Below are 14,460 nucleotides of genomic sequence, written 5' to 3'. Positions count from 1 at the left end.
ATCTGAGCCCAGGGGATCCTGCAGAGACTGATGCACCACGCATGGAGAGGACCTAGACCCCCTGCTCAGATGTGGCCAATTGGCAGCTCACTCTACACGTGGATGTCTGAGTGAGGAGATCAAGGCCTGCGTCTATCATGAAATCAGTTGCCTACCCTCTGATCAACTCACTCCTGATGATGCAGGCCATGGAGGAAGAGGATTCAATCAGTCCTGATGAGACTTAAGCTATGGGCAGATGGCAATAGAGGAGAACTCTCCCTTTCAGTGGACTAGGGGAAGGGGATGAGGAAAAGAGGGAGGGAGGGTGAGACTGGGGAGTTGAGGGAGGGTGCTTTAATTAGGATGCATAATAAATAATTTGTGAAGAAAAATTTTTAAAAAACCTTTTAACAATTTCTATTCAATTACTGACATACCGTGTAGATATAATATCAAAATTATCTAACTCATTAATGAAAAACTGATGAGAAATAATAATATGAAATTTTCTTTAGGATTTTTTATTTTATTGAATATATGAGAGATAGATCTTTGGAATCATAATTTGAAATAGAATCTCAGTCTACATCACAACACTCATCAGAATAAAGCTTATAGTTTTATACCTATTTTTACTTGTAAGATTGAATATTTCCTTGTTTAACTAGACAGACATCCATAGCTTTTTCATCTCTGGTATTCTGCCTTTTTCTATTCCTGCAGTGCTAAAAGCAGAGACTTGAAAATCCTCATCAAAATGTGACATTAAGCTTATTTCTAAATCTTGTTCAGAGCATATGCCATGCCCATAATTGAATATCAAATTAAGAAGATAAAAAAATAAACATAAGGTTTAGTATTATTAAATGCTGTGGTAATTATTTTCTAGTAAAATTACACAATGGAGTAGCTATGGGTTCAGTTCATTTACCTCATGCAAATTTAAATTTATAAGGACTAAGACTGGGAAAGAAGATATGATTTACAATGGTTAATTGTAGCTGTCATCTTGACACAATGTAGAGAGTCTCAATGGGGAACTATCAAGATCAGATTAGCCTGTGAACCTATCTGGTATTGATTACCACCACTTTTACTGACATAGGAAGGTCTTCCCACTACAGGCAGGACTATTCCCTGGGCTTGACTTCCTGAGCTGGATAAAAACAGAGAAAGCTAGCTGAATAATAAACTTGTGTGCATTGCTTTCTTTTTTTATGCTCAACTTTGGATTGATATAATTAATGGTTTTAAGATCCTGATGTCTTGGCTTTCCTGCTATAACAGAAACCTGAAACTGTAAGCTAAAACAAATCCTGTTTTCTCTAAGTTGTTTTCTGTTTCTTTGTCTTATTTTGTCGTCGTTGTTGTTGTTGTTGGCTTTTTGTTATTGTTTTTTAGGGCTTGGGTTGTCTGGGTGCTTTGTCATAGCAATAGAAAGGAAACTAGGACATATTGCACAAACTAGACTTCTGACCAATTTCTTCACTTTTCCATCTACCTAGCCAGTTTTCCTTCTCTGTTAGGTATTTTTTTATTCATGTGCAGTATTTTCTCCACTTCAGTTTAGATGTGCCACCTAGTGAGATAATTTCGCTGTAATTATGATGTTCAATATCTAAATATGTGTTTTGTCTTATATAGCATTATCTTCTAGATATCAGAATTTGTTTTACAGGTACCAAGTCTGTGAGAGAATAGAGTCTGCTCAAGTTTTCTTTTTCTTCATTTTAAACTTTTTCTTGATTTTTTGTGAATTTCATATCAGGCATCCCAATCCCATTCATCTCCTCATCCCATCATATTACCCTCATATCATCTTTGCAACCTTTCTTCACAAAAGAAAAAAAAAATAAAGTAAAAGAAAGAGAGAGAGAGAGAGAGAGAGAGAGAGAGAGAGAAAGAGAAAGAAAGAAAGAAAGAAAGAAAGAAAGAAAGAAAGAAAGAAAGAAAGGGACCCCAACACATCACATTGCACCATGGAAGCTGCAGTATGTCACCCTTTTGTCCAAATATCTTTACTTGTAAATGTTCATTGCAATGAAGCATTGGTCCTGTTCAAGGCCTCTGGCTTCGGCTACACTATCAATACTGAATCCTGATCAGGACACCTCTTGGTTATCCTGTTGTTGCCTTGTGTCATAGAGATCCTGGAGTTTTGAATCTTTGGGACCATTCCCTTCACATGCTCCAGCAGTTTATAGATGGAGTAGATGTTGGACTTTGCCAACTCAAATCCCTGGATCTGGGACCTGTATGGTAGCTGAGATGGTCAGCACACAGCTTTCCCACACCCATACCACAAAGGCCATTTCTCCAGCACTGCCCTGGCTAGCTCATCTAGGAGCCACAGCCAGCACGGCAGTAGACCAGCTCTCCCACTCTCACACCCTTGGGCTGTCTCCCCTGTTCTTTCACCACCAGTGCACACTGTACTGTGCTGCCCAGATGAGGTGCATGGCCTGCTCTCCTAAGTGTTGCAGCTGGTGGGGAGCAGGGACAGCTCTCCCACTTTCATGGCCTAGGGGCCAGCTCTTCTGCTGTACCAGTTGACAAGAGCAAGAGTGTGGTAGAGAATTTCTCTCTCACCTATACCACTATATGGCAGACAAAAGGTGGGACCAACTCACCACCACCACCACTGCCACGAAGGTCAGCTGTACTGTGGTGTCCAGGAGAGGTACAGGGTACTCTTTTAGGAGTGCTGCGGCTGACAAGGAGTGGGACCAGTTTTCCTGCTCTCATGATCTTAAGGCCAGCTGTCCCACCTGCTACAGGTGAGAAGGGGCAAGTTCTCAAAGAGGAAATGTCATGTCAGAGTTGTTAGACTGGTCAGGAATCAGTTCCCATAAGTTGCTATTCTAAACAACTAATACACACCCTGTTGTCATACGTGTTGGCCTTGGATTATAGCCTTGTACTAAATGAAGACAGCTATAAATCTTAGGGAAGCCACGAGTTTCTAAACTGGGGCTTCATGTGAGTGAATCTGTTTCACAAACAATGGGAAGCTCCTTCATGTGCTGCTTTTAATATTCCTACCCAGTCCTACATTTGGCATGGTTTGTCTTCAACACATTGATTCTGAAACAATGGTAGATTTGCATTCGTTTTTGCTCTACCCTTGACAAATACTCCAAAACAATGATATTTATACATAATTGTTTCCACTAGATTTCCTAAGTCATTATCTATAATATTTTGTTAGTCACAGGTGCCTGGGACACTTTTCACCTATCACTAGGGTCATAGAAAGGAAAGGAAGATTGCTTGGTGATTAAGAGAACTTTCAGAACTTGGTTTCTTGCAGAGAATCTGGATTTGGTTTCCAGCACCTATACCAAGTGGCCCACAACTGCCTGTAAGTTCAATTCCAAGAGATTCAATATTCTTTTCTGGCCTTAGTAGGTATCTGGACTACATTCACCTGGTGCACATAGACACATTCAAGCATACACACATACATAGAAAATCAGTCACTTGCATTGGAAGAGATGGTAGTTACAATACAGCATCTAAAACCAAACTAAATAGCCAAATGTTTCCACATCCAAACTCCATAAGCAAAACCTGAACACTTTTAAAATTCCATTTCCATCTTACTACAACTATTGGTGCACATAGCTCAGTGTCTCTCAAGAATGCCTTCTTTAACTGGTGAGATGTTTGGGTACTGATAACTCATGCTAAAATATCAACATTGTTCCTATTGTCATGTGTTTTGTACTCCTGGAATCATTACTGTTGATGTTATTGTCATTGTGTTACCCTTCCAGTGTGGTATTTGTCATCTTTATTCAGTTATTATCAATATTTCTTGAGTGCTGCTCATACAATTTCATCTTTTGATAAACTATGGTCAGAATTCTAAGGTCAAAAACATGTGAAGAGAGACCCAGCAGCCAAGTGTTGAGTCAAATGCCCAAATTTGAATCAACTATGGCTTATAAACAGGTGAGTTAGTCAGTAGAACAGAAGAGATTGTTAGGAGGCAATGTGGATGGAAGCACAGAGTAAGGGAAATGGGGAAGTTAGGGAGGTAGATGGATAAAGAGACAGATAATATCTGAAAAAAATATAAATATAAATTATACACAATTAACAAGTAGAAAATACATAGATACCTACTTTAAATTAAAATAGTAAAATAATATAAAATAAAACCGCCCTTTCCCAAAAATAACTGCTCATTTCTAAATAAGATGTCTATATCATTCTTTAGAAAGCTCAGGGAGCACTGGGGAAGTAGGGCAGAAACATTGTAAGAGCTCAGTAAGGGGCAGGTGTTGTAGAATGGTATCTTCCAGGCATGGCTTGGCCATCATACTTTTTCAGCAGATATGATCATCTCCATAACATATGCACTTAATTCTGGCATGGAGGCAGAGTGAGACTCATGAATTCCTTTCTCTTGTAGAAGATCTATAGTTGCTGGAAGAAAAAGGAGTCATTTTCCTCAGTGGTGTAGCTACTGATAAGTTTATCATGCTCCTGTAAATAAATCCTAACATACAATCCTGTAAGCAATCCTAATTAAATGCATTGCTTGGGTCATCAAATAACAATAATACTACTTTGAGAAAATTCTTAACGTGAGTCAAGAAGAGATAAGTTATAGTAAAAAATCAATATGACAGAAAGAGGAGCAGTTTTTCCTCCATATATGTTCTAAATAGAAGTAGGATAAAAAAAAAAAAGAGCAATTAGCCTTCTGGAGGACTTTACAAGATTTAGATAGAAAAGAAATGATTGTCAATTTCTGGATGATTTTCTTAGAAGTTCAGTTATCTAAATTTCAAGACAAATGAGATCTCTGTCTCCTTTGACTGCAGGATAGAATGCATGAAATGCCCCTAACAATACCTGGAGAGAATGTGACAATCCAAGGTAATGGTTCAAAGACAAAGAACATGCCTGGTACTCAACCACAAGGAGCACCCAAGTCCCTTTGTTCCTCAGTGTCCTGTTTGTCAGACTTTCACACAGGCCTAAGTTTTGAATTCAGGATAGACATACCTCAGACAGCAGCAGGTAACAGAAATACGCAGGGATTCTCTGTATATGCAGAGACTATAGGGAGGACATGCATCACTTAACAATGTTCCTTTTGTGTTTTTGTTTTAAATTCTGGACTGTTAAAATTAGTTGTAATATACATTGAATAGACCAAATGTAGACCACAGGACTTTCTTGAACAATCTTACACTGGACAAAGGGATTGAATTTTTAGAAAACGTTCTGCGTATGCTTTTTGGGGGAGAGGGGAAGCAAAAGGGGCACATGTTGGTAATTCTTTGGAAGGACACATGGAGATACCCAGAGCAACTCTTGTTTCAAAGAATATTAAAAATCAAGCAAACAGTGTCAGGATCTGTGCATATATACATGTGTGCATACAAGTCCATTATGTGGTGAAAGAAGCAAGAGAGCTAGATGATGAACCCACCTCATAAGAACCCACACATACACATGCGTGTGCTCACCTATATAACTGATGCTCACTAACACAAACAAAATGCCACTTGTACCATTGGTTCTTGAGATGGCTGAGCTTAGGAGCCTGATTGGTACTTCTAACTCTTTCTGTCACAGTCCATGCAGAATCTGGAGCTTCACTTTCCAACAACATAGCAACCAACATATTAGGTTCAGTCTGTTATGAAATATAATGCAGCTAGGGGGTACCATGACAGGCCCATGCCAAGGAGTGCCCCTGAGAGATCTGAGTCCATGAAGGGAAAGAGGGAGAGAGTGCTTGGATTAGCACAGGCCTGGCTATCAGAGGCGGGAGGTGTGAACAGGTTGCTGTAGGCCTGCAAGAGCCAGAATCTCAAAGAGGAATCAGACTCTAACTAGACTTTGGAATCAAATTCACAGACAAATGATATGTACATACCTAAGAAGGGTCTTGAGAGCAGCTGATGCAGCAGAAAAGGTATATTTGTATGCTCCAGTCTGGGGTCCCACCTAGCCATGGTCTATTACAATGTATAGACAAGATGTTTAAGCAGTATGGTGAAGAAGACTAAGCAGAAAGAAACAAGACTTGGAGAAAAGAGAAAGGGAAAATGACTCATCTGCCTCTACCCCTTTCTCCAGGTCCTCACTCCTCTCTCTTCCCACAATAAACCTTCAAATATACCAGATCTGTTGAATGGTGTAATTTCTCAAGGGCACACCTTGGCATGGGCTTGATGTGGTACACCCTCATTGCATTATATTTCATAACGCAGTCAGCACTAGAATTCTGGCTGAGAACATAGCACTGGTATTTCTTCTACTCAACTTGAAGGTCTCCATGAGTCTTAATTCATGCATGGTAAGAAGGAAGAAAGGCAAGCAGGTGCAAGCGGAGGGGATTATGTAAGTGCAGAGAGCTAGTCAAGGAAGTAACCTCCAGTTTATAAGAATCCATTTTTGCAATACTATCTTCATTTCTCTTAGGCCAGACAGTGGCCACCCTCGTGCCCCACAATACTTCCTAAAGAACCCATCATCTCTTATTGCCTTTGCTCTGGGGACAAAGTCCTAATGTGAGTTTTGGTGAGCACAAACCACAGTATGCAATCACCAGAAATATCAAAATTCCATATGTAGCTCATGTTGTAGTCATTATTTTAGAATTATTTTTTTCTGCTTTTATTTTTTTGATAGTTTTATACATGTATATACGTTTTTTGTGGATTTTGTGGTTTTCATGTTATATCTCTAATTGGAAGATGAAGAACTTTTTTTCTAGAAAATTCTCTGTGATCTTTTTTCCACTATTCCCGTCTTTGAACCTCAGTATCCATTTTTTTCCTCTTTTATGTACTATAGCTTTTTATTCCTGACCTTGAACCTGTCCTCTCCCAAGTAACCCTCTGAGTTAATTCTGACAGTCATCGCAGGAACTCAGACAGGCCCTGTTTTGTGAACTGGTCTGGACACATCAGATCATACATGCATTCTTTATTCGGAACCAGGCAAAAAGAAGATGTCTAGCACATTTCTCCAGATTACAGATTCCCAGCAGGAACTGAATGGTAGTGAGGTCACTGAATAGTTAAATAGATAAATAGCAAATATCCTCCTCTCCCTATTTTGAAGAATGACTTCTTAGAGCTTTTCCCTGCTCATGGAAAAATTCCAAATTCCTTAGTTTAGTCATCAAAGCCCTCACAATTGGGTCTCTGTTAAGCATCCTTATCTTCAGCTAACACCCCATGAACCCTGGGCCTTGCTCAGTCATCCCTAGGGCTGTGTAACCTGCTTTTCTTGTTTCTCTCTCTTCAATTTTTCCAAATCCTGGCTAATCCTCAAAACCCATGCCCAGTCTCTTTTCTTTCATCTGGCATTCATCACAGCTCTGGGTTGCATGGAACCCAAACAGACTCTTCTCATTGAACAGTAATAAGTGTAGTACAGAAGAACTTACTTCCAGTAGAAAGAATATCATAAAGGATCTTCTAGCAAAACTTGTCCATCTCTTTCACAATCTAGCCTAGTAAAGCCCAATAAAAGAATAATATGGGCCCCTTCTGTAGCTTGCGTGTGAAATGTCCTTCACAGGCTCTTGCATTTGAACACTTGTCCTGAGTTAGTGGTGTTTTGGGAGGATGTGGAACTTTGGATACTAAATCCTCACTGATAGAAGTAGATTGTTAGTGGGAGGCCTCAGAGTGGTTCCTGTTTCTAGTCTCATCTTTAGCTCTTTGTTTCCTGATCTTCTAGGATGGGAGAAGAAGAACCCCCTGAGTTTGCCTGACCCTATAGAGCTGATCCATCAAGCTCTCCCTCCCATATGGATTCAATTTTGCAACCACAAGCCAAACTAATCCTGGTTCCTCCAAGTTCCTTGCTTCTGTCAGATGTTTGGTCGTAGCAAACACAAAAGTAATAAAAACCAAATACATGTAAACTCTTATGTGCACCAGTATATGTTCTCCGGCTTGTCTAATTATTATACCACAGATTTCATTTTATTTCAATGAGCTCAAAACATACTTTTGGCTCAAAAATCTGACTCTGTTCCTTTTCTCTATCTTCATTGCAAAAAAGGCAGGTCCAGACATATCGTGGCTCCACGTGTTTCCTGTAGCAATTTTTCATTTTCCCTTGCAGAAGTGGTGCTGGTGACATGACCATTAAATCTGCTACATTTCTTGTTCTTGAACTGCAGAAGGTTATGACTCTGCCAATGTCTGCCAACAGATACTCAGTTTAACTGTGAATGTAATGAGGTATTCTGTGTGTACAAGTGTATATCTGTTGTCACAGTGCTCCAGTGAGAAGATGAACTATCTTCATACCCCTTAATGTTTTTCTGAAATGTAGATCTGTAAAAGCTACTGCACCATGGGGGCGGGGTGCTGCAACCCTGAGCTTACTGGAGTTCTCAACAGGGTCACAGATAAATTGATATCACCCCCCAGGGCTTTAAGTTGAGGTACTGATTCTTTGTTTGACCCTTTTATTAAATGGATAACTTTATTGAAATTTTAATACAGTTTTTCTTAGTGTTGAAAAAGTGAATTTCTTCATTTGAGGAGGTGTGGAGTGCGGGACAAAGTCTCATATATATGAGGTTATCCTGAAAGTTCCTTTGTAACCCAAGATGACCTTAAGTTTCTGTTCCTCTTTCTTTTACCTTCTGAGTTGTATGTCACCAATGTCTTGTTTAGGTACTGCTATAGGCTGAACCCAGGGTTTCACGCATAATGGCAATAATTTTTCCATCTGAACTCCTGTTGCTAGTTTTATTATTCTGTTGCCGTGACAAACATGATGACCAAATGCAACATAGGGGGCACAGTGTTTATTTCAGCCTATCGATCACAGTTTATCACCGAGGGAAGTCAGGGCAGAAAGTTAACCAGGATCCTGAGGCAGGAACCATGGAGACATGTTGCTAGATGGATTCCTCACTGGTATCTTGCTTAACTAGCTTACTTATATAGGCTAGGAACACCGGCCCAGGAACTGGTGTCACCCACAGTACACTGCATTCTTCTACATCGATTAATAGTCAAGACAGTCCCCACAGACAAGGTATAGGCCAAACTGCTTCCGGCAATGCCTAAACTGAGATTCCCTATTCAGGTGATTTTGGCTCCATCCAATTGACAGAGCTAACCAGGGCACCTCCGCTGGCAAGTTAGTCTGGTTGTATTTGTGATGCCCTGTGCCCTTTTCATGTTTATTAATGTATGAATTCTTATTTTCTTCTACTAAATTGTAATGTCCACAAAGTTTCAGCCTTCTTTTCTGATTTTATACCTCATGGTATCTAGTGGAATCTTCCATACCTGATAAGCCCAAGAACAGGGTAGAATCAAGAAAAACAAAACAAAACAACAACAACAGAAAGGCCCATCTTTGACTTACTAATCTTGGTAATTTTATCAACAAAGAAATTCAAATTTGGAAATTCTTTGCCAAGTCTGAGGTAATTCAGAAACATCACAGCAAAAGGGTTATGTCAAGAATTCAGATTTCCTCATTCCAGAACAAAGGCTGCTTTTATTATATACATTCCATCAGCAATGTTTGCACTTACTCGGTTTATGGAAAAAAATATCAGTAGCTGCTGACCACATTTGTTTTATAATCATTTCAAACTAACATAATATATTGTAATATTGTGATATGTAATACCACTACCAATACAATGTCACATTACGAAATATACTGTGAGCTCTTCATCTTCCTAGGAAGAGACATAAAATAAGCAGTTCTGTGTTACTTTTTGTTAAAATTCAGCACCATGTGTGAATGTGTTTTCTTTCCTTCAGGGTCTCTGGGCTATAGATCACATTCAGTCATGTGACTCTGTAGAATGTCATGGAGGCAGAAAGATCCAAATAGAACAGTGACTACAGGGAAACAAGCTGCAGCAGACATACTTCCCTGGTGAAGAATGAGCTGGGCTCAGGAAAGGAGCTAAAGAAAGAACAGATATGAAGAGCTTCCTAGAATGTTGGTGGGAGCAGGCTCTGGCATCAAATAGCTGTGCTCATGTGAACTCATTCTCTAACACCCTCCCTGAATGTAAGAGAAAGATTTTCAACCAGAGCATAATGTGGACCTATACACTCTGTGATCATGGTCCTTTCATACTCAATGTGCAAATGTTTGCTGAGATCCAAAGTACCACGGAGATATTTCTCCTGACTAATATACTGACATGCATCAAGGATTAAGTACCATTTGACTTGTGGTACTCCAGAAAGTGCAGCTTCCATGTATTTGTCAGTGCCTGACAAGGCGAAAATTACTTAAATTCCTATAAACTGAGATGTATTTTTTTAATGACTGGGCTCATCAGATGTTGATGGTTTGTCTGGGGCTATGTATTCTAATACTGATTACTGATCCCCAAGATCTGATGGCAGCCCAGAAGAGCACATTCTCACACACACCAACTGATGATGTATAAACTTAGTACCACCATTATTCTCTGACTGGTTAGATAAAGTAGCTGACAGCCTATAGCTGGGCAAAAGAGATGTAGACACAAGTTAAGTGCCTGGGCTTGGGGTCAGATGGGGACCATGAGGAGGAGAAGCAGAAGAGGAATCTGGAAAGAAGGAAGTCACCATGGGGAGGTATGGACCGTGAAATACAAGGCTATGAGGACTGGCCTGAAGGGACAGAAGCAGTACAGGAAGGAACAATAGTGGAAAGTCACTTGGGGTGTGTAGTGGGGAAATAGTAAAATAGCTTAGAGGGTTGATATGGTGCCTTAAAGCTTTTAGTAATCCAAAGTTCTCTCTCAATTATTTGGGAACTTGCTGGGGAAGAAAAACCCTCTAGAGTCGAATAGCCTTTACACAAAAATCAAAATCATTGCCCTATTTATGCCATGCTGATTGGCCATGCACTGGAATGCTATGGTAGGAAAAAAGAGTTTAAGATTGCCTGGACAATCTGAGATGCTTGGGCTGTGAGTTCACTATGACCAGCTTGATTTTAGAGAAATAATGTCAGTTTTATGCTCTAGAGCATATGATGCCATCTGTGGCACCCCCAGGAAGGCTCACCATTTATCATTGCAAATGACAGTCTATGAAAGTTTTATAGTGCATGCCAAAACATTCTAGATGCTGAAATAGTCACTCAATTGCCTTTATGCACCTCACTTTGCCTTTTTTAAATCTCATTCTTTTTGCAAGTAATGTTGACATCCCTTTTAATTGCCTCTGAATTCATTTGTTCTGTGTATGTCAAATCCAGCTAAGTCTACATTTTTCCTCCCAATATTTGAAAGCGTATATTAATGTACCGTCTCACTCCTTTTTTTTCTTACAGAAAAATCAAAGGAAATAAAAACATAATGATATAGAAACTGTCTTTGCTTAAAAGTCACTCCATGGAACACCTTAATTAGGACCCTTGCTGCTACATTACCTAGCTTATTATGTCTCTGAGTTTATGACAACTGGAAAAATCATTTAAAGCAACATGAAAATCAGCTCTAAGTTGTCTTGGATAAACCTGACAGATTGGAAAGCTGCTTTGAAAACTGAAATGGGAACTTCTAAGAGACAGAGACTTGAAACATTTTCATCAGTGGCAGTTTGTGTTGCAGAGGTAATTAGAGTTATTCAGATATTGAGTTACTAACATAATGATTTATTATTTTCTGATTCTTCCTAACTTACATTATTTGCCCTTCCCTATACCCACTCACCCTTAGAAGAAAATACTTCTTTCACAAAGCCTCACTGGAAAAAAAATGGACACTTTTGCATGGGTTTGACTGTAATCAAGGTTGTGACATTGAAATCTCAAATTTTAAATAAAAGAATGTTTTTTTTTTTAAGATCAGAAGAAAAGCATACTTCTTATCCTCTTTTTTAAGTTGGGAAAAACATATGCTCTTTTTCTCACATGGACAGCATTTAAAAGAAGAAAGGCCCATGCACAGCTGCCATGGAGTCTCTTTTATTCCTGACAATAATGCATCTATCTTGGAAAAGCAGCAGGCTTACAATGTAAATGTTTGCTGTAAAGTCTTACATGTGGCTGACAAAAAAAGACTTAGAACATGAAGGGAGAGCTAGGTGAAGGACACTACAAAATGTAAAGTGAAGCACTTCAAAGGAATTCAAGATTTACCACCATTGGTGTATAGGTTGTACAATGCTGTGCATGTAAAATAGTTCATAAATAATGGGATTGCTATATGACAAATACAGCAGATACCGTGAATCCAAGGTAAGATTGTATTCATTTACAACCACCTATTGGGCCAGTGTCCAGGCTCTTTGAGCCTATTGTGATTTGGCTGCCACAAGGATTGAAGTAAGCCAGAGCCACAGATGCCCCACTCAATCCTGGGAAGTTTTTGAGAAATTTATTGACACAGAAGCCACCATGTATAAGCTCTTACCTTTGGACCATTCTGGTTTTTTTATGTGAGTATTTTATACAAATTCTTTTTTTTTATACAATTATTTTGTCCTCTTTTCTTTTCATGCCATACCTTAGACATAAGATTAGGGTGTTCTATATGAAAGTAAAGAGAAAAGCACCCAAGAATTGGAGATATGCATGAACTGAAAGTCAGTACTTTACTATGTTTTGAATAGGATTCATTGCCATAGAAACTGAAAATACTGTAAAACTAAAATACATACAAAGACATGTTTCCTGACAGCTGGTGGAAAAGGAAACTGGTCTTTGACTAATAGAATGTCCTTTTTTTATCTTAGAGAAATTATCCCACACATTATCAGAACCAATGTTATTCAAAAGAATAAGGTGCCCTTTGCATTTTAAAGACTCATTAAATTAATTGTCTTCTGTTACCACAGTCTTATAGATTCACTGTAGATGATTTAGGTACCTTGTTCCTGGGTCTTTTAACATATTGCTCTTTGCTTCAATTTGTTTATGAGCAGTGGGAGACTATCCCATAAAAACAAGAAAGGCAGGCTGTTCTGCTTTTTTACTATATGGATCTCTATCTGTAAAGTGGAGGTAACATTAGCTCACAGTTCAAATGAATTAAATAGATTAGTTCATTTTAAGGGCTTGGAAGGTTGCTTGGCAAAATTTCATTGTGACTGTTCTCCTTTACTTTTGTTATAGTTTGTCTTATAGATTTTAATCAAAAATTAATATACATATGAGTGGCTTTAAGACATTTTCATCCCTTTCAATAATTAATGAAAATAAGAAGCAAACATAATGAATATATATGTACAAATATATGTATGTGTGTGTGTGTGTGTGTGTGTGTGTGTGTGTGTGTGTGTGTGTAACAGATAATTCATAGAAGGATTTAGCTACATTCAAAAATAAGAGGCCAGTTTCTAGATCAAAAGTCAAAAGGCCTGTTGCATTGTTCATAGCTCAGGGTGACCATATCCAACAATCTAGAGTGGGCTTCAGCTCCATTGCAAAATGGCAAGATCTTCCGAGGAACTGGAATTGAACTTGATTCTTCAGAATAGGTGATGTCATAGATGATCAAACTTGCTAATGCACAAGCTAACATACACTGCCCAGTTTCCTAAGGTTATGCGCAAGAGTGGGAGTACTTGTGTGGCCATAATAGCTGTGAGTTCATGTATGAAGCTGCCTTGGTGTGTCTAGAAGACACTGTTTCCTTATAGTCATCTACGGCCTCTGTCTCTTGTATCATTTCCATTACCTCTTCCATGATGATTCCTGCTATGAAAGGGATATATGATAGAAGTTCTTTAATTCTCCGGACCTTGGTTAGTTATGGGTACTAATCAGTATCTCCTACGAATAGAAGAATCTCAAATGAAGGTTGAGAGATGAAGAATTGATCTATAGGTAAAACGATAAGTCATTAGTAATTGTTTTAATACTGTATCAAATTATCAGAATAGTAGAAGGTTCTCCTCTGGACCTATGCCCCTTATTGTCACAAGTTCTTGGCCTGATAATGCAAGTCCAAGAAAGACCAAGTACCAGCATTGAGATGGGATTTGAAGGGCAATCTTATCATACACTGTGAAAATATTTTGCAGTTTTTAACATCTGGGAAAAAAAGAGTCAGTATTCTCTAAGAGTACAGTACCTGACAAATTGGCCATGCTCCAGTGGAGACTATATGTGCAAGAATATTTAAGCTACACACACTGGTTTTACTTGGTCTAAAGAAATAAAAATTTAAAAAAGAACACAGGTCCATTCTTCCAGATGGGTGAAAAAACATTACAACTGGAGGAGGAGGAGGCATTGTTTGTTCATGACACAAGGGGCTCAAGGATGGAAATGAAGAAGAATGCTACAACTGTTGGTAAGGGTTAGCAGGTTAATAGAGATTAAATTGAGAGAAAGAGGCAGCCAGGTAATGTGAAAACTAGTCTGGTAAAGAAGAGATAAGATGGTTCAGAGAGAGAGACACTAAACGTAAGAAAGAAGAGAATACAGTAAAAGAGAATCAAGTAGAAATTTTAAAAATGACTGAGTGGAAAGTTTAAATGTTAAAGATGCAATAATTTACTTTACAAACACAAC

Source organism: Meriones unguiculatus, chromosome 19 (assembly GCF_030254825.1).
Source record: "Meriones unguiculatus strain TT.TT164.6M chromosome 19, Bangor_MerUng_6.1, whole genome shotgun sequence".
Classification (NCBI taxonomy): domain Eukaryota; kingdom Metazoa; phylum Chordata; class Mammalia; order Rodentia; family Muridae; genus Meriones; species Meriones unguiculatus.
The sequence above is the reverse complement of the archived record's forward strand: the minus strand, read 5'-3'. Positions refer to the sequence as shown.